Source organism: Pelophylax lessonae, assembly GCF_965119305.1.
Source record: "Pelophylax lessonae genome assembly, chromosome: 10".
Classification (NCBI taxonomy): domain Eukaryota; kingdom Metazoa; phylum Chordata; class Amphibia; order Anura; family Ranidae; genus Pelophylax; species Pelophylax lessonae.
The window spans coordinates 21,837,433-21,862,439 of record NC_138777.1 but is presented as its reverse complement, the minus strand read 5'-3'; the positions used below and the strand labels follow the sequence as shown (position 1 = coordinate 21,862,439).

At 43.8% G+C, this 25,007-nt stretch overlaps 1 protein-coding gene across 3 annotated transcripts in view; it reads left to right on the top strand.

The window, feature by feature from the left end:
* Window positions 1-25,007, top strand: part of OSBPL5 (oxysterol binding protein like 5) — a 210,302-nt gene that overhangs the window by 35,275 nt on the left and 150,020 nt on the right. The gene's annotated exons all lie outside the window — the stretch shown is intronic.

The window sequence follows — 25,007 nt, the reverse complement described above, 5'->3', positions numbered from 1 at the left end:
AAGGGGAACATACAGTGCTGTGAAAAAGTATTTACCCCCTTCCTGATTTGTTTTCTTTTTTGCATATTTGTCACACTTAAATTAGATAGATCATCAAACAAATGTTAAAGCGGAGTTCCACCCTAAAAAATATTTTTAACAAAAAATACCCCTAGGACAGTCAGGGCTAGTGCATTTAAGCAACGATAGCCTCTGAACTGTCCCCTGTTTAGCTTACCTGTAAGAAGAAAAACTTACCTTGAAAATTTCTTGTCCCGCGCTGCCATCTGCGTTGTGGGCAGCTGAAGCCGGAGCGGCAACACCTGCAATCAAGTGTTTACGATAACTGGCAAAGAATCTTTCACATCCCTGTGGAGGAATTTAGGCCCTCTCTTCTTTGCAGAATTATTTTAATTCAGCCACATTGGAGGATTTTCCAGCATGAACGGCCAGTTTAAGGTCATACCACAGCATCTCAATCGGATTTAGGTCTGGACTTTGACTAGGCCACTCCAAAACCTTCATTTTGTTTTTTTGAGCCATTCAGAGGTGGACTTGCTGGTGTGTTTTGGATTATTATCTTTTCAGCATCACAGCCAACCAGAAGGCAGGATGGGGCGCAAGAGAAGCTTTTTATTGGTTAATAGCTGCATTTTTTCAGTGTCATAGCCAACCAGAAGGCAGGAGGGAACGCTAGGGAAGCTTTTTGTTAGTTATTTGATAGCTGCATTTTTTCAGCATCACAGGCCAACCAGAGAGCAGGAGGGAATGCTAAGAAGGTTTTTATTGGTTATTTGATACCTGCATTTCTTCACTGTCACAGCCAACCAAAAGGCAGAAGGGGGTGCTAGAGAAGCTTTTTATTGGTTAATAGCTGCGTTTTTTCAATGTCACAGCCAACCAGAAAGCAGGAAAAAATGCTGAGAAGGTTTTTATTGGTTATTTGATACCTGCATTTCTTCACTGTCAAAGCTGGTGTGTTTTGGATTATTATCTTGCTGCATAACCCAAGTGCACTTGAGCTTGAGGTCATGAACTGATGTCTGGGCATTCTCCTTCAGGATTTTCTGGCAGAGAGCAGAATTTATGGTTTCATCAATGATGGAAGTCACCCAGGTCCTGAAGCTGCAAAGCAGCCCCCGCTCATCACACTACCACCACCATGTGTGACTGTTGGTATGATGTTCTTTTTATGAAATGCTGTATTAATGTAATGGGACGCACACCTTCCAAAAAGTTCAACTTTTATCTCATCAGTCCACAGAATATTTGCCCAAAAGCCTTGGGGACAATCAAGACGTTTTTTGGCAAATGTAGGACAAGCCTTTGTGTTCTCTTTGGTCAGCAGGGGCTTTGGTCTTGGAACTCTCCCATGGACGCCATCTTTGCCCAGTCTCTTTCTTATTGTTGAATCATAAACACTGACCTTACCTCAGGCAAGTGAGGCCTGCAGGTCTTTAGATGTTGTTCTGGTTTCTTTTATGTCCTCCTGGGTCGTCGTTGTGCTTTTGGAATGATTTTGGTAGGCTGGCCACTCCTGGGAAGGTTCACCACTGTTCCAAGTTTTCTCCATTTGTGGATAATGGCTCTCACCGTGGTTCGCTGGAGTCCCAAAACCTTAGAAATGGCTTTGTAACCCTTTCCAGACTGATACATGTCAATTACTTTGTTTCTCACCTGTTCTTGAATTTGTTTAGATGGTGTTGCTTTTTTATATCTTTTAGCGTGCTTCACTTTGTCAGACAGCTTCTATTTAACCACTTAAGCCCCGGAAGATTTTACCCCCTTCCTGACCAGGGCCTATTTTGCGATTCGGCACTGCTTGACTTTAACGGACAATTGCGCGGTCGTGCGACGCTGTACCTAAACGAATTTAGCGTCCTTTTTTTCCCACAAACAGAGCTTTCTTTTGGTGGTATTTGATCACCTGTGCGATTTTTTGATCATGCGCTATAAACAAAAAAAGAGCGTCAATTTTGCAAAAATAACAATATTTTTCAAATTTTTTTATATGAAATTCCCCCCCCAAAAAATGTAAAAATCTAAATGTTTTTAACATTTTCGGCCAATTTGTTTTATGCTACCTATGTTTGGTAAAAAAAATCGCAAAAAGCGTAATTTGATTGGTTTGCGCAAATTTATCGTGTTTACTAACAAAGGGAAAGATTTTAGTAATTTTTGTTGTTTTTTTTTTAACGCGTAATGGCGGCGATCTGCGATTTTTTTTTTGCGGGACTGCGACAGATCGGACCCTTGACTGACATTTTTGACACTTTTTGGGTTACCAGTGACATTTCTACAGTAATCAGTGCTATAAATATGCACTGTTACTATAAAATTACACTGGCAGTGAAGGGGTTAACTTTTTTGAGAGGGAGGGGCTATGTGTGTCCCTAGGGGCGTGATTCTAACTGTAATTGGCTGTGGCTTGAGATGTATGAACAGTGATCAACGGTTCTACATAGTAGAACCGTATGATCATCATTCATACACCGGGGAGAATGACAGGTGGCTTGTTTACACTAGCCGCCTGCTGTTCTCCCTCTCCACCGACGATCGTGAGTGACCAGCGGACGATCGGGTCCGCCGGTCACACGCAGGGGGGGGGTCCGTGACCGCGCGGGAGCGCGCCTCCGGCGGCGCGCGTTCGCTCCTGAGACCCTCACAGGCTAGCGACGTAGATCTACGTCGCTCTGCCTGTGAGGGGCTGAGTGCCGCAGTAAATATACTGTGAGCAGTCGGCAAGCGGTTAAGTGATTCCTTGATTCAACAGGTCTGGCAGTAATCAGGCCTGGGTGTGGCAGGTGAAATTTAAATCTTTCCGAAAAATGGGGTTAATCACAGTTCATTCATGATTTAGCAAGGGGGTGATTACTTTAGGGCCAGGCAGGTTTGGACAGTTTTTTTCCCTTAATAAATGAAATCATAATTTAAAAACTGAAGTTTGTATCTACTCGGGTTATCTTTGTGTAATATTACATTTAATTTTGATGATCTGAATCATTTAAGTATGACAAATATGCAAAAAAAATCAGGAAGGGGTAAATACTTTTTCATAGCACTGTAGTACTCATTCACAAAAAAAAAAAAGTAAGGTAAAAATAGAAATGCAAACCAGTTTTTGATTAGTCCTTTAAAAAAAAAAAAAAAAAAAGTCCCACAATGTACGGTAGATCCACACCAATCATGATGCCTGACGTCAACCAAAAGGAAAAACCCAAAGACCAAATGCAACAACGTCACACGCCAAATTACAGCTCTCTAAAGCTATTATCTGCATTATATAGGAAGGGGGCAGGGATAACTGTGACATCATTGCCTTATTATGGCCCAAATATGTTTGCTTACATGACTGGGAAATTACAGCAAGGTAGGTTAAAGGGCCAGATGATGTCAGTGGTTGGTATAGAAGTGGCGGTTGCCAGCACCCGCCGCTTCCTTAGCAATCATTGATACAAGGAATTTGTCACCTTTGACCTTGCTGAAAGCTCAAACTAAACACTCAGCTCATCCCTAGTGGTCCCCCCATGGGCAAGCATGGGCAAGGTGATAGGGCTCTCTTTAAAGCTGACATCACACCTACTCGCCTCTGTTCGCATGCAGTTTTTTTTTTTTTTCTGATTTAGGTAGGTGAGTTGACATGCACTGCCATTCAAAAACTTCTAGGGCTCGTTCACATGGGCACATTGAGCTTTAAAATGTAAAAAGCAGCCATATTTTGGTGCCTGGAAGCCGCAGGTGTTGCATTCAGCCGTGCGTACATATGGTTGTATTGAATGTTTATGACCCATTACGCCCATGTGGATGAGCCCATATAGGGCATATCAACAGATGTCAACCGAATACATAATTAGCACCATTATAAACAACGGCAAGCCTCTACAGATGCCTTAATGCGTGTTAAATGTGTGTGTTGAAATGCATCGGTGTGAAATGGTCCTATGGGGTTTAGTAAGCAGTTTAGCCAACTGCAGAAGATCAATGACGGTTGGAGACATCGATCGGGGAATCCTAAAGCAAGAATTCACGACTTCCCGTACAAGTTTACATACGTCTTTACGTGGTATCAGCTTTTCATTTGCTGCCACTGGTATCGATGCAAAAAAAAAATAGCATTTAGCAAAATCACCATATAAAACCATGGCCAACCTCTATACACGCATTAATGTTGTGAATGAGCCCCACATGGGTTTAAAATGAATCTGTACTTTGCCCCTACAGAAGGTTTTTATTGGTTGTTTTTTCTGCATCACCGCGAATTACAAGGCAGGAAGGGGCGATATTGAAGCTTTTTTTTGGTTATTCGGTAGCCGCATTTTTTCAGCATCACAGCCAACCAGAAGGCAGGAGGGGGTTCCAGAGAAGCATTTTATTGGTTGATAGCTGCATTTTTTCAGTGTCACAACCAACCACAAGGCAGTAGGGGGCAATAGAGAAGCTTTTTATTGGTTTTTTGGTAGCTGCATTTTTTCAGCATCACAGCCAACCAGAAGGCAGGATGGGGCGCAAGAGAAGCTTTTTATTGGTTAATAGCTGCATTTTTTCAGTGTCATAGCCAACCAGAAGGCAGGAGGGAACGCTAGGGAAGCTTTTTGTTAGTTATTTGATAGCTGCATTTTTTCAGCATCACAGGCCAACCAGAAAGCAGGAGGGAATGCTAAGAAGGTTTTTATTGGTTATTTGATACCTGCATTTCTTCACTGTCACAGCCAACCAAAAGGCAGAAGGGGGTGCTAGAGAAGCTTTTTATTGGTTAATAGCTGCATTTTTTCAATGTCACAGCCAACCAGAAAGCAGGAAAAAATGCTGAGAAGGTTTTTATTGGTTATTTGATACCTGCATTTCTTCACTGTCAAAGCCAACCAAAAGGCAGGAGGGGGCTCTAGAGCTTTTTATTGGTTGATCGCCAAGTTTTTTCTGAGAAGCTTTTCCTTGATTATTTGATAGCCACATTTCAGTATCGCGGCCAACCAGAAATCAGGAGGGGGTACTACAGAAACTATTTGTTGGCTATTTGATAGTCACATTTTTTTTTGTGTTATAGTCAACCAGAAGGCAGAAGGGGGCGCTGAAACGCTTTTTGGTGGGTATTTGATAGCAGCCTTTTTTCAGTGACAGAGCCAACCAGAAGGCAGAAGGGGGCGCTGCATGTACTTTTTGTTGGTTATTTGGTAGATGCATTTTTTCAGTGTCACAGACACCCAGAAGGCAGGAGGGGGCGCCAGAGAAGCTTTTTATTGGTTGATCGCCAAGTTTTTTCTGAAAAGCTTTTTCTTGGTTATTTGATAGCCATATTTTTTCAGTGTCACAGCCAACCAGAAAGCAGGAGGGGGTGCCAGAGAAGCTTTTTGTTGGGTATTTAATAGCCGCATGTTTTCACTTTCACAGCCAATCAGAAGGCATGAGGGGGGCACTAGAAAATCTTTTTTGTTGGTGATAGCCAAATTTTTCAGTGTCACAGCCAATCAGAAAGCAGGAGGGGGCCCTATAGTAACTTTTTGTTGCCTATTTGATAGTCACGTTTTTTTTTTTGTGTTACAGTCAACCAGAAGGCGGAAGGGGGCGCTGTAAAGCTTTTTGGTGGTTATTGGATAACAGCATTTTTTTCATTGACAGAGTCAACAAGAAGGCAGGAGGGGGCTCTACATGTACTTTTTGTTGGTTATTTGGTAGACGCATTTTTATAGTGTCACGGCCACCCAGAAGGCAGGAGGGGGCACTTTTTTCTGTCTGGCCCACCCAAGAAAACCTTCTATTTCTGGATATGACAGAATGCCCAGTTCTCTTCTGCTGTCCACAATACAGCACTTAGAGGTCTATTTATATAAAAAAAAAAAAATGACATAGCCATTCCACGAGTGAACTGTATGTATGTTCGTTTTGTGCAAATTGGGCAACGGTGAATGTTCTTCATGCTATTTTCTCTTCTTAACGAATGTTCTTTCATTGGGCTGTGGTAAAATAGTACATTATGGGCACTAGATAATGCACAGGGAATACATACATCTTTGTAAAAAGAGATACAATGTAACAATTCTAGAGAAAGCTAGAAGGAATTAGCAAACATTGGTTACATTTATTTGCTAATATTATAGCCATCTAGTGGTCATAATGCAGTATTTTACTACTATAGATAAAGGGAAAATCCGCGCTCAGGATAATAGATTGGCTGCAGCCTACCTCTTAAATATAAAGCCCCGTACACACGTACCGATTGTCGGCCGTAAATATTCGGCCGCAGACCGATCGGCCGATTGTAGGCTTGTTAGTATGATGCTTCCGACAGCCGACAGCGCATTTTCGGCATCTGTCGCGTAGACTTTAAAATATTTGTTGGCTGTCACCAGAACGGCCGATTGTTCGCCAGTCAGTACAGATTTCGGCCGACAGACAGCAGATGAGCAAGACTGGGCATGCTCAGAAAAGAAAAAAGACAAGGAAAGTTAACCATCACATGACATCATTTCTGCAGTCGGCTGTTGTTGGCCGACAAAATTCGTGTGCAGTCTTTTGCAGTTTTCAACAGACACGACAGCCCTGGACAAAAGACGGCCAATCATTCGGCCGACGATCAGTACGTGTGTACGGGGCTTAACCCAAAAGGGTATATGTAGTGTATGTAGGGGGAATGAGAGGTCATGGCGCTGCCTGGGTCAATAGTAAGAATTCAGTTACCAAAATGGTTGGAAAAAATGGTCAGCAATTAAACCATGTAAATGTGCAGATATTAGTAGATAAAGAGCACTAATTAAAATAATTATAATCAGATGAATGTGGTAACTGACTTGGGTGTACACCTTAAATAAATAACTTAAACCAAAAATACAAAATTAGATCTGCTGGGGCCTAGCGCTGCTCCTGATGACGTCGTTTTGACGAAACACGTAGAGCGTCATAGGCCATTTCCGCTTTCCGACGGACACGCACCTCCGGTTGCTGAAACGCACCGCACCACGCCGCACCGCGTAACTGAATTCTTACTATTGACACAGGCAGCGCCATCACCTCTCATTCCTCTTACATAATTCAGTATTTTACTACTGACCTCAATAAAAAAATATTCATTCAGAAAAGAAAATAGCCTAAATAATATTTGTTTTTTCCCCAATTCATACAGCACGAATGTAGGCACTGATTTGCTAGACGAATGTAAATTCCTAATAAATAGACCCTTAGTATCTGAGCAGACAATCATTATACATGTATGCTGTCACATGACAGTAAGGGGGGTGTTCACAGACCCCGTGTAAAGTCTCTGCTTTTGGAGAATCGAATCTGCAGGGGGACAAGTAGAAGTGAAGTGTCACCTATGCCCCATAGAATAAAGTGAACCTGTTATTTTCTTAGTATGTACAAAGGACAGGTTCACTTTAAAAAGGTCCACTCTTGCTGTGGATGGAACCACTCAGCGTGGAATAAATAATTGCGCCAGCTTGTTGCTCCTTATGCTTTGGCGCCGTACTGACTCAATCCATCAGGACCCATCTCGTGCCATTGCTAGAGCTGCAGATATAATTGATCGCCCACCTTGTCTGCCAAGGCCTTATCTGCCAAGGAAATCCTTTGGAATATTAACAAAGAAAAAAATCAACAGCTCCTTGGATAAAACAGCCATAATGAATCGCCTTTGTTAATTTTTACTGCACTGCCTAATGAACCTCATTATCCCGTAATCGTTTCTAAGTATGTCGGTGCCTGTTGTACATAACTAGAGGAGATAATGGCTCAATTCAACCCACCTTCTTGTGTATAGTAGGACACATATATACTGTATATATAAGACAGAAAAATCTACATATAATAGGGTTTCTATACAGTATGACATTAATTCCAGATTACTATTGCAGTTATAGGCTTGTTGAAAAGTCTTTAGCATTCAACACTTTTCTGGGTGTATTGGATGTCTGGTCCCCCACTGCATTCTTTGGTTCCTTCTGCTGGCACCCTCATTACTACTGTGTGCTTCAGCGATTTAGGGGTGGATTCCTGGTCCCCTACTGCACTCTTTGGTTCCTTCCGCTGGAACGCCCCCCCCCCCCACTGCATTCTTTGGTTCCTTCTGTTGGGACCTCTAGTGACATAGCGGTGGGTATATTGGATGCCTGATCCCCCACTGCACTCTTTGGTTCCTTTTCTCCTGGAACCTAAATTACTACTGTGTACTCCAGTGATGTGGGGGATGGTGTATTGGACGAATGCCCCCCCCCCCCCCACTGCACTCTTTGGTTCCTTCTGTTGGGACCGCTAGTGACATAGCGGTGGGTATATTGGATGCCTGATCCCCCACTGCGCTCTTTGGTTCCTTTTCTCCTGGAACCTAAATTACTACTGTGTGCTCCAGTGAGTACTCACCCTGAACGCGCCTGATCTCGTCTGATCTCGGAGGCTAAGCAGGGACGGGCCTGGTTAGTACTTGGATGGGAGACCGCCTGGGAATACCAGGTGCTGTAGGCTAAGAGCTTCCCTGTGGCACAACAGGGAAGGCTGCAGGCTGCAAAACTGGGAACCTCCCAGTTCAAGGACACCCAGGTACATGACAAAAATCACAGATTGCTGCCGTTACTAGTAAAAAAGTTAATAAATAAAAATGACGTAAATATTTCCCTAGTTTGTAGATACAATGGCAGACCACCATTCTGTCTTCCCAGGGAGAGATCGCGGAAGCCCGGCAGCAATAACAGCCGCTGGCCCCGCAGATCAGCTTCCTCTCTCGCTGCGCCCCCCATGCTTGCTCCCGAGGAGCGACGTACAGGTGCGGCAATTCATGAAGCCGAGCCAGCCTGCCGCGGTATATCTGCGGCGGGCGGTCGGCAAGTGGTTAAAGCAATATTTCAATGAATAAAAAAAAAACTACAGTAAAACTAGCCCAATTTTTTTATATGATGTGAAATGATGTTACGCCGAGAAATGTGATCTTTATTTTAAGCAAAAGGAATTTTGATTCTCATTCCATCCAGAATCATGCAGCTCTATGGGTTATGAACATGGTGTCGGAAACACGCACAGAACATGCTTTTCCTGTGTTAACCAGCCCTGGGGACATCTAGTGGCAAAAAAAAGTATTGCGGGGGAATCTAATATGACTTTTGTAGAATAAGCTGGTTGAGTAATAAAGTGTAAGTCCATTTTTGTTGAGAAAAAAAACATTCCCCTCTGGGTGATCTCTGTACATTGCAGGGATTTTAACAAACTTTGTTGCAGATTCCTACCTTTTGTTATTCTGAAGAAATCATTGTTTGTTCCTCTGTGCTGAGTGGGTCTAATGGGAGTGGTTTCATAATTATCTATCAGCTGTGGCAGCTGCAGGGCTCTAGTGAGGAAATCTGCTAGGCCTGCATCCCTTTAGACGTGTTCCTATTGGGAGTATCTCACCAAAAATGACATTTTTGTTGCAGGGGATGCCAGAAATCTGACTTGTATTTCAAGCACTTGCTGCCCGCCCTCCGCCTTTTTACTGCGGCAGGGCGGCTTGGCTGCGACCAGTCACATAGCACTACGTGCCTGGAGTGCATGTGGTTTCAGCAGGGCCCGTGCGCTGCCAGAGCCACGTTCCTGAGGGGGGACGTGGGAGGAGCAGCGGCGATTGCCACTGCCCTCTCACAATCGTCGGAAAAACAGAGAGAAAACCCGCCTGCTTATGTAAACAAAGCAGGCGGATCTTGTGTCAGACAGGCAGGGAGAGATCAGCAGTTTCAGCTAAGCTACAACCCCGATCTCTCTGTGCATGTCACCGAACCCCCCCCCCCACACACACACACAGTCAGTAAGCATATTAGGCATATATTTAACCCCTTTGATCACCCCCAGTATTAACCCCTTCCCTGCCAGTGTCATTTACACAGTAACAGTGCAAATTATTTAGCACTGTTTACTGTATTAGTGTCACTGGTCCCCAAAAAGTGTCAGAATTGTCAGTTAGGGGTCTGATCTGTCCGGCTAAAAATCGCTGATTGCTACCATTACTAATAATAAATAAATAAATAACTAAAAATCCAAAAATCTATCCAGTAGTTTGTAAACGCTATAACTTTTGTGCAAACCAATTAAAATACGCTTTTTGGGATTTGGGTTAACAAAAATATGTAGCAGAATACAAATTGGCATAAACTAATAAAAAGTTAAAATTTTTTACATTTTTTTATTGGGATTTTTTAAAGCAGAAAGTAAAAAATATGGCATTTTATTCAAAATTGACGTTTTTTTTTTTGTTTATAGCACAAGATCTAAACCGCGCAGAGGTGATCAAATACCACCAAAAGAAAGCTCTATTTGTGGGTTAAAAAAAAGGACATCAATTGTATTTGGGTACGGCGCCGCACGGCCGTGCAATTTTCCGTTAAAGTAACACAGAAAATGGCCTGGTCATTAAGGGGGTAAAACCTTCCGGGGCAGAAGTGGTTAAGCAGACTTCTGGGAAAATTGGGGAGCCAATCACACAAGCAGGAAATGATGTTTCTGGGGGTGTGGTCAGTATACATTCTGTGTACAGAAAAGCTCCAGGCGGCCATATTGCATTGCATTTTCAGAAAATTACAACAGCTGCAGATTAAAAAGGAAAGGTCATTTTTTATTAACATTCAATTACAATATGATTTGTGTTGCAATTATATATACGCTATATTGTTTTTTCTTGATTTGCTGATTTTTTTTCCCCCATGAAAGTAGAGTTGCTCTTTAAGTATTTTCGTCTTGCTGTTTTTGCCTGGGGTTCTGTGCTGTACTCTCCCTTTAAGAGCTGTATGTTTTCCAATGCTGTAAAAGAGTCATACCTCAGATATTAACAGCGTTTCCAGCAGAGCATTTCACCTACATTCCATGCATTTCTTTGATTCCCTTCCTACATAAAAGCACCCTGGATGCATAAGGCGCTATAAAAGCGATGCGTCATAAATGCGGCTGTTTTATTGTCCTGCCATTCTTATTTGTGCAGAGACTATTGACTGGATCCAGAGATCGATAAGAACACACAGCACAGCTGCGGACGTTGTGGCTGCTGTTCAGGATGTGAAAAGCCTGTGGGTTCGACTGACCTTCCTGACAAGTGTGAAGATCCCCTCCTATGGAGAATGGATCAATACAAACTGACGTCTATGAGGGCCCCGCAGAGGTCACTTGGCAGCATGCCGAAAGTAATCCGCAACCCCCCTTCTCTAACATGCATATATTATCCAACTGAGAACAGGTGCTGCTGATTATAACCAGAATTTATTTATATATATATCGGCTGTTTTATCTGCCAAATGATTTGTATATCTGTCTATCCAGTCCTGAGATTTACACAGCTCTGCCACACAGCACAGCCCTGTCCCAACAGCCCTGGAGAGCTGTTTTGTCTCTGTTGCAGTTCAGTAATACTTACAGGTGTAGAGCTACCCTCCAGATCCGGGTCCTCCAGATGCAAAGTTGATGTGGTTCAGATGCGGTAAGGGTATGGTATAATGGGGTATAGAGTTTGTATAGTTGAAACCTAGGTATGGAATAAGTGTGGTATAGAGTGCAGTATGAATGCGGTCATGGGCATGCGCAGAAAGTGTGTCAGGTGTGCCTGGGCACACCCTAATCACTACGTGCGGTGCCGATTCCCCCTGCTAGGGTTTCCCCCCCTTGTTGGCCCACCCCGCAGTGCTGCTGGCTTCCCTCCTCTCCTCTCCTCTCCCCCAGCTGCTGTGGGAGATGTTTCAGGGTGGAAAGCGGGGAAGGGGCTAGTAAATATGTAATTTTCCAGCCCCTTCCTTTTCTAAATGAACACACTCACTCACTGTGTTCATTCATAACTGATGCATAATAAACTGTGTTTGTCGGCTTCAGTTTGTGAATGAACAGAAAGGCGCTCAGAGCAGAGCACTTCCCATTCATTCACTGTCCAGTGCAGCTGAGGCTGCAGAGAAAGGCACGTGTAATTGAGTTTTGGGGTGAACACCCCAATGTGATAGGCTGCGCACACCTATGGATGCAATATAGATTTGGTCCGCTTGGTATCCTGCATATCAGCAATGGGCAAATAGCTCTCTCACCAGTCCCCAGGATGTTGGGGTGACCTCTCGCTGTAGAAGGGGGACCCCCTCGGACTCTCCCTGAAAGCCTCCGGTGATCAGCAATGGGACGCATAGAGTGGATGCTCCAGTTTCCTTATGGCAGCGGTGCAGGTGCTGTAATGTTAGCGGTGCCCTCGGGTGTCCTCACTTCCACTCTCAGTCTCCAGCTGGCAGGTCCATATCCTGACAGAGGTGCTCTCTTGGCTCCCCTGGCGCCAAGAGGAAGAACTTTCCTGGGCAGTTTAATAAAAATCATCTCTCCATTTCTCCTGCACAGTGCCTATTGGGATCTGTAGTGTACTGAGTCCATTGGCACCATTATATGGCTGTCACCTCAAACTACAACTCCCAGGATTCCCAGCACTCTGTATAGAAGTCTATGGGCTTGATTAGCTTTAGCTCTCCTCCTGCTGGCCAGAGGAGGATGGTGCAGTGTAACATCAATATCTCCGTAAAGGGAGAGAAGAATAAAAGGCAATGGGGTTAATTTACTAAAGGCAAAAAGACTGTGCACTCTGCAAGTGCAGTTGCTCCAGAACTTTGTAAATGAGCAGAAACTGCTGACTTCCATCATCCAATCGTGTACAAGAAAAAAATGCTTTTGGTTATTCTTTGCAAAGTGAAATCTTACCTAATTTACTAAGATCTGAAACAACTGCACTTGTAGAGGGCAACTGCACTTTGGAAAGCGAACAGTCTATTTGCCTTTAGTAAATCAACATCATTGTCTCCTTCTCCATATTGCTGTAGGCCAGCACCTGGCTACCCAGGTCTTGTCCTTCCTTCAGCCTATGACTGGACAATGGAAGGAGAAGCAGCAAACTGATAAGCTCATCTCAATGTCACCCTGCCTACCCAGGTCTTGTCCTTCCTTCAGCCTATGACTGGACAATAGAAGGAGAAGCAGCAAACTGATAAGCTCATCTCAATGTCACCCTGCTCTCTCCTCCTATCAGCATGCTCCTTGCACTGCAGCACAATTGATTGCTCCTTTTGCTGATTCTCCCTCTGCACAGTGCCTATTGGGATCTGTAATGTACTGAGTCCATCGGCCCCATTATATGGCTGTCATCTCAAACTACAACTCCCAGGACTCTCAGTACTCTGTATAAAAGTCTATGGGCTTGTTTAGCTTTAGCTCTCCTCCTGCTGGCCAGAAGAGGATGGTGCAGCGTAACATCAGTATCTCAGTAGAGAGAGAGAAGACTAAAAGGCAATGGGCTTAATTTACTAAAGGCAAATAGACTGTGCACTCTACAAAGCGCAGTTGCTCCAGAGCTTAGTAAATGAACAGAAACTCTGCTGACTTCCATCATCCAATTATGTGCCAGCAAAAATGCTGTTTTTTTATTTTTTTATTTTCCATGCATGCGATTGGGTACTCTTTTGCAAAGTGAATCTTACCTAATTTACTAAGATCTGGAGCAATTGCACTTGTAGAGGGCAACTGCACTTTGCAAAGTGCACAGTCTATTTGCCTTTAGTAAATCAACCCCAATGTCTCCTTCTCCATATTGCTGTAGCCCAGCAACTACATTACTACAGTAATCAGTGCTAAAAATATGACATTACTACAGTAATCAGTAAAAACTGATATTACTACAATAATCAGTGCTAAAAATATGCACTGTTACTGTACTAATGACACTGCCAGGGAAGGGGATAACCCATTGGCAATTAAAGGGTTACATTTGTGCCTAGGGGGTGCTTTCTAACTGTGTGGGGGATGGGCTTGTAATATCAACACAGAGACCTGTGTCTCTAAATAGTAGGAACACATGGGCTATGTGTTGATAGCACAGAGAACAACGGTTTGCTGTGATTACAACAGCAGACCGCTGTTCTCTCTTTGCGGTGAGCGTTCACAGGTGCCCACCCGCAGTCGCGGCCGCCGGCCCAGCACCCCAGCTTTCCCACTGGCAAGTGGGTGGGGGTGCACGCCTCTGGCGGTGCGTGCACCCACAGGGTCACTCCCGCGGTCTGCCATACAGGTACGGCGATTGGCAGAAACCCGCCGACCTGCCACCAGCCAGGGGTCCGGGGGGCCCTTCATGGTTCCTTGCATCAGGGCCCTGAAGGTTCTAGTTGCACCTCTGCAACAAAGAAGCTCTTGTACCTTTTTTGGGCGTCATGCGTCCCGCGATTTTTTTTTTGCGCGATGTTACCGCGATTCGGCAGGCGCAAATCGCGGCAACATCGCACAGCGTTTGGGGTGCTATTGCAAATCACGGGCAACGCACAGGCGTCCCGTGATTTGCAATGATTTCCGGATCGCGGGCAGAATCGCGGTGATTCTGCCCGCGATCGCAACGCTGACATGTGAATGAAGGCTGAATGTCAATGTGCTAAAGCTTCACTCAAGCATACCCAATCAGATGCAATGAAAATAAAAACAAAATGTTTGCTTGCACATAATTGGATGATAAAAATCAGAAGAGCTTCAGCCCTTTTACTAAGCTCTGGGGAAATGAGTGCAGCTGTACTTGCAAAGTGCAGATGCAGCTCCAGGGTCCTGTCCTAACGACTGGGACCCAGAACTCCAAGACCGGTTTCTGCTGCTCTTTCTAGACGTGTGCAGTTTGTTGCGTTCCAAATCAAAATTCAGACAAATTTTTCATTATTGGTAATTCTGGATATATCTGAATTATCGAATTACAATAGTATCAAATTCAAATGAATCTGAAATAAAGAAAAGAAAATTTTCGGATGAAATCCAAATTCTAAAAGTTTTCAAATAAGTTACTTTTCTGTAATAGGTGGCTCCTCCCACCACTTTTCTGTAATAGGTGGCTCCTCCCACCACTCTGCTTTCTGCACAGGCTATGTACAGTAGGGATCAACCGATATATCGAGGGCCGATCTGCACTTTCCCCGATATATCGGAATGGGCCACCAAGGTTACCGATATTACCGATATTTCGGGAAAGTGCTGTACCGGAGTGATGTCTGCAGCTAGAGGCATCACCCCGGTACCGGCATCCATAGCTGACGGTGGGCTGTCTTGTAATGAAAACCGATGTGGCTGAGAAGCCGCTCGGCTGTCATTACAAGGAGCGGGAGGAGCGGTCCCCCCCCTCCCGCCGCCTTCTGCAGCTCACCCGGGTCTCATGTCCCACCGGGAGACCCGGGCAACCAGCCTGCACCGCCACCAAACACCCGATCAATGCCACATTTGGCTCTGATCGGGTCTCCATGTAAAAACCCGTAAGCGATGTCATTACATCACTTCCGGGTACTGGCGCCAGATTAAAAAAAAAAGACAGCATTCAAAACAGCCAAACTTGGCGTTTTGAATACTTTTGTGCAGAGGAGGGGTTTGGGGTCTTTTAGACACCCAGATCCCTCCACAAGAGAACCTGTCAAGTAAAAAATATAAAAAGAAAATTTTAAATGTCCGAAAATATCGGCCCATACCAGCCCATACCGATAGGCGATGACCAAAATATCGGTATCGACAATGAAAAAACGATAACGGTCGATCCCTAGTGTACACCACAGTGCTACTTTCACTACTACTTTACAAGGTAATAGCTGGGTTTGCAAAGGCATTTATTGAACAATAAGTGTATTTTTATCCTTTATGGCTATTGAGGAATATATTTAAATTAAATTTTTGTGTGTCTGGAGTACAGCCTTAAATCCAGAAGAATAAAAATAGCATGTGCGGCCGTGGCCTGAGGTCTATGTAGCGCCGTGGTTCTGAGGAGCTTCTGCATAGACATAAGGAGCCACCAAGGCTTCACCCATCTTTATTAACAGTGACAGTGTGCCGTTAGCACAGGGCTGATAAGTGTCCTTATCGGGGATCCTGGCTACAATATCTTGGCGTCTCTGACCTGACAGCACTATCTGCGCAGAAAAATGTAATTCTCGCCCATAAGGAAACCTTCGTTGTCACCGCCTGTCAGAGCGCGGCTTATAAATTGGTGCAAACTAGAGCGGAGACGCGGGAACCATGTTTGCCGCAAATAGATAGGAGGCTGTGGAATTTTAATCAGCCGATTTCTCAGCTGTCGGAACACGAGCTCCTCCGCCCGCCTTGTTATATCCCAGTTAGAGTTAATAAGGGACATCGACCAAGTCAGCGCGCTCCTAATAAACACCAAACCGCCGAAGACGCACAGCGGTGAGAGGAGAGCGGCTGAAGATATTGTTTTACCTGCAATGAACACAATTTCTATATCCGCTATAAACATCCATCAGACAAATGGATGCGTTGGTGTCTGTGCAATATTTCTTTCTGCTCCCGCTCTGCTGTGTACACATAGATGTCAAATCCAAGACATCAGAAATTCAGTGCAGTGTTTACGTTCAAGAAATGATTTGTAATCACTTTCAATAGTTCCCTTCTCTGCTGAGAAAGTCCAATTACTGTCTGTGCTGGCCCAGCTTCTCTGCCCCTGCACTCATCTTTCTGCATAACGTTTTAAGTAGCTAACTTGGTAAGGATTGACGGGGAAGGCTAAAGAGCAACAGAGGTTGCTAGAGGTTCCAATGACAATGTGGCGATTTTCCACTGACCACCACAGTTACATGGACAAGTAGTGTTAACGGAGACCACCACTAGAGTTAGAGAACTCCATCACTAGCGTAAAACTACAACAACGCCAGTGTTAGGGGACACCACCACTTCTGTCAGAGAACACCACCATTAGTGTTAGAGAGTGTCACCATTGGTGTAGGAGAACATCACCATTAGTGTTAGAGAACATCACCATTAGTGTTAGAGAGTGTCACCATTGGTGTAGGAGAACATCGTCCATTAGTGTTAGAGAACATCACCATTAGTGTTGAAGAACACCCCAACTATAGTTATGGGACATCAACACTTGTGTTAGAAAACATCACCATTAGTGTTAGAGAGTGTCACCATCGGTGAAGAAGAACATTACCATTAGTGTTAGAGAACATCACCATTAGTGTTGGAGAACACCACCATTAGTGTTAGAAAACATCACCATTAGTGTTGGAGAACACCACCATTAGTGTTAGATAACATCACCATTAGTGTTTGAGAGCATCACCATTAGTGTTAGAGAGCATCACCATTAGTGTTTGAGAGCATCACCATTAGTGTTAGAGAGCATCACCATTAGTGTTAGAGAACACCACAATTAGTGTTAGAGAGCATCACCATTAGTGTTAGAGAACACCGCAATTAGTGTTAGAGAGCATCACCATTAGTGTTAGAGAACATCACCATTAGTGTTAGAGAACATCACCATTAGTGTTAGAGACCATCACGTTTAGTGTTAGAGACCATCACTATTAGTGATAGAGACCATCACCAATAGTGTTAGAGACCATCACCATTAGTGTTAGAGACCATCACCAATAGTGTTAGAGACCATCACTATTAGTGTTAGAGACCATCACCAATAGTGTTAGAGAACATCACCATTAGTGTTAGAGAGCATCACCATTAGTGTTAGAGAGCATCATCATTAGTGTTAGAGAGCATCATCATTAGTGTTAGAGAGCATCACCATTAGTGTTAGAGAACATCACTGCTAGTGCTAGAGAACATCAACATTACTGTTAGAAAACATCACCAATAGTGTTATAGAATCACCACTAGTGTTAGAGGACATCACCATTAGTGTTAGAAAACATCACCATTAGTGTTAGAGAACATCACCATTAGTATTAGAGAGCATCACCATTAGTGTTAGAGAGCATCACCATTAGTATTAGAGAGCATCACCATTAGTGTTAGAGAGCATCACCATTAGTATTAGAGAACATCACCATTAGTATTAGAGAGCATCACCATTAGTGTTAGAGAACAACACCATTAGTTTTAGAAAACATCACCATTAGTGTTAGAGAACATCACCTTTAGTATTAGAGAGCATCACCATTAGTTTTAGAGAACACCACCACTAGTGGTATGGGACACCAACATTAGTGTTAGAGAGAACACTTGCATCAATGTATCGATTTACTGCTGTGATTTGGTATTTTGATACAAAAAAACATGAACCAGTGTGCTGAAACTCCGTCTTAGATTATAGTAGACAGAGGAGGCTGGAGTGGGTCATTCTCCCATTGCATTGTCACACGACTGACTTTCGTACATGCGTAGAATGAATATGCACAGCAATATATATATATGATACAGCAACAATGTAAAAGAAATGTAAATGATTGTATGTGTATTTAGTGAAAAGTCTAATTCTCCTCTGACGCAGAGTTGTGTATGTCTATATAATGAAAGTAAAATGACCCTCTTTGTACTATATCAGAAGATTAAAGGATTTCCATCCTTAAATCTCAGCTGAGGGATTATAACAGCAGCAAGGAAGCCATCTACTTTTTACCGTATATGAAAAGATTAAAGGATTTTCATCCATGCAGTTTTACAAACACAATGAAGCACTTTTCATTTGAATCTCCGCACTCGCTCACACAAAAAGTAGTTCTCAGTTTCCATTTGTCATTGTTCTGGGAAAGACAACACTGACTAATCAGAATCTGGATTTAGGTTTTAAATTAGTCACGGATATTAATCAGATTGGACAATTTATTTATTTTAGACAGAATTGCACAGATATTGAATTGTGTGTGGGCTCACAAAAGATCCAATTTATAAAAAAAAAAAAAAAACTTAAAAATATAAATACATTTGGTTGGAACAATGATTGGACTGTCTGTAAAAAATAGTTTTTGAGATTATTTAAAGCGACTCTGTTCAGTTTAAAATTCCAATTTATGCATTGACATCCCTGCACGGATCCAGTCTGTCCAGACGTAAAAGTCACCTGCTGACTTGGCACCATCCACAGGCAGCTTAACTCTTCAATAAGTCACAGAAGTTGAATCCAAAGTAATTTTACTTCAACTAATTTCAGTACAGAGGATGTTTTTCCCATCTTTTTGAAGTGTAAGAAGACAATGACTTTCCTGAGGCCTGTCTCTGTTGTAACCTACTCTGGAGAAGGAGACATTGCTTTTTATTCCCCAGCTTAAGAATAAGATTCTGTAGGTTTGTTCTTAAGTTGAGTTTGTATGTAAAATGGAACAGGTTTTAAGTGAAACCCCAGTCCAAAAAATATTTTTACGTTTTGGATAGGATAGGGAAGGGTTAACTCTACATGCAGTGATGTGGGATGGCTGACAAGTCTGCTGGTTTCTGGGACCAGACTGACACCACACTGCCTCTGTTTGTAAGTATTAGTCGAATGTACGTTGGATGTTTATAACTCGGGGACTGTCTGAACTGATTTTAGTCTTCACCATTCTCCTCCAGCCAGCAGGGGGAGAGCTAAAGCCAAGCAAGCCCATAAACTTCTATACAGAGCACCGAGAGTACTGGGAATTGTAGTTGGAGACACAGCTATGCAATAGGACCAGTGGCGGCCAGTCCATAAGGGGGGCGGGGGTGCCGCCCCCCCTCATCTTAATGCACCGGCCCCTAATCTCCAAGCAGGCCGCTGAATGCATAGATTTCTAAAGGTTTTTTTTTTTCTTTAAATATATGATTAGAGCCTGAGGCTCTAATTGGCTTCAAAAAGGGGGTGATGAGCACTGCGCCCCGAGCCCACCCACTTGTGACATTAAATCAACATTCGCTATTGTCTGTATTGATTCTCCTCCTGGCCAATAAGGACAGGAAGCGGGTCTTAAGACCGCATTGGCCGGGGGTAAAAGCCAGGAAAGCTGCCCGCGACCTGGGAAAGTACGGACCTGGCGGGGGAGGTTTGTTTGCCACTGCCCCCAGAAAATGAAGCACCTGCCACCACTGCATGGGACGTATGGTCTTCGTACACTACAGATCCCAATAGGCACTATGCAATAGGAGGAGTGGATATATGATTTTTATTAAACTGCCCAGGAAAGTTCTTCCTATTGGCACTGAGGGAGTTAGCACCTCTGTCTGGATATGCGCCTGCCAGCGGGAGGCCAAACCAGCAGAGATCTGAGACTGCGAGTGAGGACACCCCAGGACAACATAGCACCCCCCACATTGCAGCACCTGCACCACTGCCGCAGGGAGACTGGACTATCAACCCAGACTCTGCTTCTTACCGCTGATCACTTTTAGGGAGAGACCAAGGGGCCCCCCTTTTACAGTGAGAGGTCACCGCAGCATTATGGGGATTGGTGAGAAGGCTATTTGCCAATTGGTGATACTGCTAGAAGGGAATGAGCCACTGAGAGCAGAACACCAAGTGTACCCAATCCATATGGCACCAATACTGCACTTAATACTGCACTTATTCCAAACATAGGCTGCACCTTTACCAACCCTACCAATAGCTCCCAATTGTCCCTGATTTTGAGGGACTGTCCATTCTTCAGAACAAAGACCCACCATTCCTCTTTTCCTCCTCATTTGTCCCTCATTTTAGTCTAACCTATATAGTTGTATATAAAATGTACTACTTATCTATCAAAAATTGTTTCCCAGTGTTAAACTTTTCATCCAACTTCTAAATTGCTTCATTTGTAAATTCAAAGGCTAATATAAAGGAATAACAGTGGTAAAAAGCAGTTGTGGGTTTAACAAATAATTTTTTTGTACAATTCTTCGCTAAGGGGGGCATGGCAGGGGGTTTGGCGAGGGGGGCAGTGAACACCTTTGCTACCATTATGCTATTTTCTGGGTGGCCAGTGTGCCCCTGTGCCTTTAAGGACTAGTGGGCTCCCTCCAGGCATACCTGCCCTCAATCTATCATTAAATATGTGCTCCTACCAGGGCAGCTATCAGAAATATTCGGGCCCTTACACAGCTTTAGTTTTCCACCAACATTCCCCTCAGGATGGCTGGGCCCTTGGGGACGCCCGGGCCCCCTACATGTGTATGGACTGTCCCCTCTGATGGCGGCCCTGGCTCTTAAAATGTATAGAGTTAGGGCTGCAGATAATACTGGGGTGCGGTGGCCTCTGCAGCTTACGCATGTATTTGCAAATGTGTGCAAACTAAACCCCTGTTTTAATGTGAACTGTTAAACAGGACAATTCAGTTTGTTGCAGGCTGGTTGGTAAGTTGAGCTGGGAAGTTTTCTTTGTCGTTGTTTGACATGCGTTGCCCTTCCATGTGCTCCTTTGCTGTTAAGGCCAGTTATAGGTTATGGCGGTTGCCATTTGTTTGTACCGTGGCAAGGGGGGGTGGCCTAAATCCAGGGCTTTTTTTCAGCGGGAGCGCGGGGAACGCAGTTCCGGCACCTCCAGAACTGAATGTATGTAATGGCAAAGGGTGCTGGGGTGTGCTGGAGGGTCTACTGATGCTGGCTAATAGGGAATCTATTGCTGCAGAGGATGGGGGTCTATTGTTGCTGGGGTGGTCTTCTGTTGCTCATAGGGATTTATTGTTGCTGGGGTGGGTCTTTTGCTGCTGTTGGGTCAGTTGTTGCTGGGAGGGATTTATTGTTGAGGGAGGGGTCTTTGTTGCTGGCTGCTGGAGGGTCTATTGATGCTGGCTACTGGGGAATCTAGTGTTGCTGGAGGGGATCTATTTGTTGCTGGGGGGATCTATTGGCGCAGAGGGTCTATTGTTGCTGGGGAAGTCTGTTGTTGCTGGTGGGGTATCATGTTGCAGGTAATCAATCATTGCTGGGAGGGATCTACTGTTGAGGGAGGGGCCTAATGCTGCTGGCTGCTGGAGAGTCTATTGATGCTTGATGTTGGAAGTCCATTGTTGCAGGGGTGGATCTATTGCCGCTGGGGTGTCCATTGTTTCTAGATCTATTATATTGCCTTTCTTGTTATCGTTAATTCTCTAAAAGGGGTGGTTCTGGGAGGTGGGTAGGAGGTGAAACCAAGGAATGGTGCTTGGGGTGGGTAGGGGACGGAGTCAAGGGGTGACTCATAAGGGAGGAGTTCCTGCACCTATTCTCTGAGAAAAAAAAGCCCTGCCTAAATCTACATATGTTGGGTAAAAGATGTCCTTCATTCCCATCTCAGAAAGTTGGGAGGTATAATGTCCTATTGTGGTCAGAAACAGGTGAATACCTGTTGCATGGGCGGTGTGTCAGGTTTCTGCTTTCTTGTAGAGTTCTGGCCACCACTGCATTCCGACACTTCCTGTTGTGTCAGAATGTGCGCTCCCTGCTGGATGAAGCGGTTCCTCACGCTGGTTCCTCTGTCACTGATGTGGAACATGGCAAGGCTTTCCTTCCAAATCTTAAATGTCTGCAAGAAGCTCCCAGGCAATACCATAGCTGCCTCCTCCAATCTCTATTGACATCTGTATTTGGATTGTATGGCAGCCATGCAATGTAGTACAACACTGCACTCACACGGCACCAATCTCAATGCAGCTGGGAGCGAGGAGCTGTGTTGTGTCAACGAGAGATTGTTGGCCAAACAGCAATCTGTCAGGGCATCTTTTTGTGGCCTTCTTGCCCCCCATGTATGGCTGTCCAAGAAGGCAAGGAGCAACAGAAAGAAGACGTCCCTGGAACCTGCTCCCCATATAGCTCCCATATTTTATTCCTAATCAGATTTCTATTTAAACTTCCAGAATGTTTTGCCACTTTTTTTTTGGGGGGGGGGGGGGGGCATACATAAAAAGAACACAAACTTAACCCCTTCCAGCCCATACCACCATCCCTTTAAATAGTTCTAAATGCCCGTGGGGGTGGGAAGGATTGGCAATCATGTGTAACACTACCCCAGTAGAGTAGGGGCCACTGGTGATCCTACAGCCAGCTCCTCAATGGATTGCTTCAGGTTCTCACAGACTGCCTGACAGGGGCAGCAGCCCCATATTCTCTTGAACCCTCCCTGGAGGAAAGAACCCTCCCTCGAGGACTCCAAACTATTTATCACCTCCCCAACTACCTTATGGACACTCCCCTCAATGAATTGGTTAGGGCATGATAAATATTCAGGATGGTCATTTGACTCTCCAAGCCTTATGTTCTGAAAACTTCTTCCAGAAGCAGGGAGAAGCAGTTAAACTTTCAGCCTGTGAAACCCTGAACAGACCAGAACAAATGATCACAACTTCCTTGACTACAAAAGGAGCCAAAAAAAAACCCCATACTATGCTAAGAGGGTGCTACACATGTGACCACTGTAACAGTGGTCCCATGATTGGAAGATGGTTCCAATGGCTACCGATCTTTAGTCCAGACTGAGCGTTGTCTTTGACCCTATCAGCCCAGAAACATTGGCTGCCCTTTTTTAGCAGCACAAATGTGTTGGGCCCTTGTAAAGGGGATAAAGTTTAGGTATGGTCCAGTCTGAACCAATTTTACCATTTGCCGACTGTAGGACGTCCATCAATGTCCCCGGTTTGCAGTGGTTATACCGTGATGATCCTGGCGACTCCCAGTACTGCAGAAGTGATTTGAGTCTCTAACAGTCACTTGATCACTTCTGTGGGTGGTGGAAGGGGGTCCCCTCCTCTTCCCACCGCCGCCGCCGCCACCTTTTCTCCCTCTCTGTGACCTCGGAAACCGCAAGCAAGGAGTATGCCGTCACTTTTTACCTGGCCGTTAGCTGCTGGGAAAGCAGCCGATCAGACAGATCTGTGTCTGATCTGTGCTGTCACAAGGGCTGTTGTTCATTCCTTGTGAAAGCAATAAAGTTTATAAAAAAAAAATAAAAGTAGAGACAGTGTAAAAAAGTCCCAAAAAGGGTATTTTGATTGGTTTGCGCAAAAGTTATTGGATTGGTGAAATTCTCGCGCTGTCACTTTATATGAATCCTAAAATCCTTTAAAGCTGCAGGTACTGTTATTGGTAACCTACACAATTCAGAAATGTATAACAGGGGGGAGTACCGCGCTTAAAAGGTGCTTAGTGCATGTTATTCATACATTTAATAATTTACTTTCAGTGCTTTCAAATATTTAAAATAAAATATAAATATTCTCCAGTGTATAAAATTATATAAATATTCTTCAGTGCATAAAAATTAAAAAAATCTCATTAATAAATAAAATATTTCTTACAAGTGATGTAAATATGTGCTATAAACAATCCTTAAATATATCAAAATTTATAAAAATGAGACATAAAAATAAAATGTCAGTGATAAATTATGTGCTTATAAGTTTCCAATAATTAGTTCAAAAGTGAAAAAGTGCCAAAGTGTCCTTGTATATATAAATAAAATGGTGTATATTCAAACGCCTTTTCTTTCCCAAAATTCATGCAGGTGCTCTTCCATGCAGTGGCCACTAGGTGTCCTAAGCGCTCACCTCAATTGGCTTTATAACCAGCTTTGTATGGTATCATGTGTAATCCTCCTTTTCTATGGTTAATGGGTTCGGTCACTGATTCTCACACTTATCCCTTTTCCCGCGATATTCCAGGGGGTGTGTATGGAGCCTTTGAATCTCCAAAATAAATGGGGCCACAATAGTGAGGTACCGTTTGGTAATTTTATTAAAAGAGATAAAATTCACAGACTCACATTTTCCTTCGTCTTTGCCAATGCATAACAATTGTGCTGTCGCTACGTCACTTCCGGTTTGGCGTCAAACCGGAAGTGACGTAGCGACAGCACAATTGTTATGCATTGGCAAAGACGAAGGAAAATGTGAGTCTGTGAATTTTATCTCTTTTAATAAAATTACCAAACGGTACCTCACTATTGTGGCCCCATTTATTTTGGAGATTCAAAGGCTCCATACACACCCCCTGGAATATCGCGGGAAAAGGGATAAGTGTGAGAATCAGTGACCGAACCCATTAACCATAGAAAAGGAGGATTACACATGATACCATACAAAGCTGGTTATAAAGCCAATTGAGGTGAGCGCTTAGGACACCTAGTGGCCACTGCATGGAAGAGCACCTGCATGAATTTTGGGAAAGAAAAGGCGTTTGAATATACACCATTTTATTTATATATACAAGGACACTTTGGCACTTTTTCACTTTTGAACTAATTATTGGAAACTTATAAGCACATAATTTATCACTGACATTTTATTTTTATGTCTCATTTTTATAAATTTTGATATATTTAAGGATTGTTTATAGCACATATTTACATCACTTGTAAGAAATATTTTATTTATTAATGAGATTTTTTTAA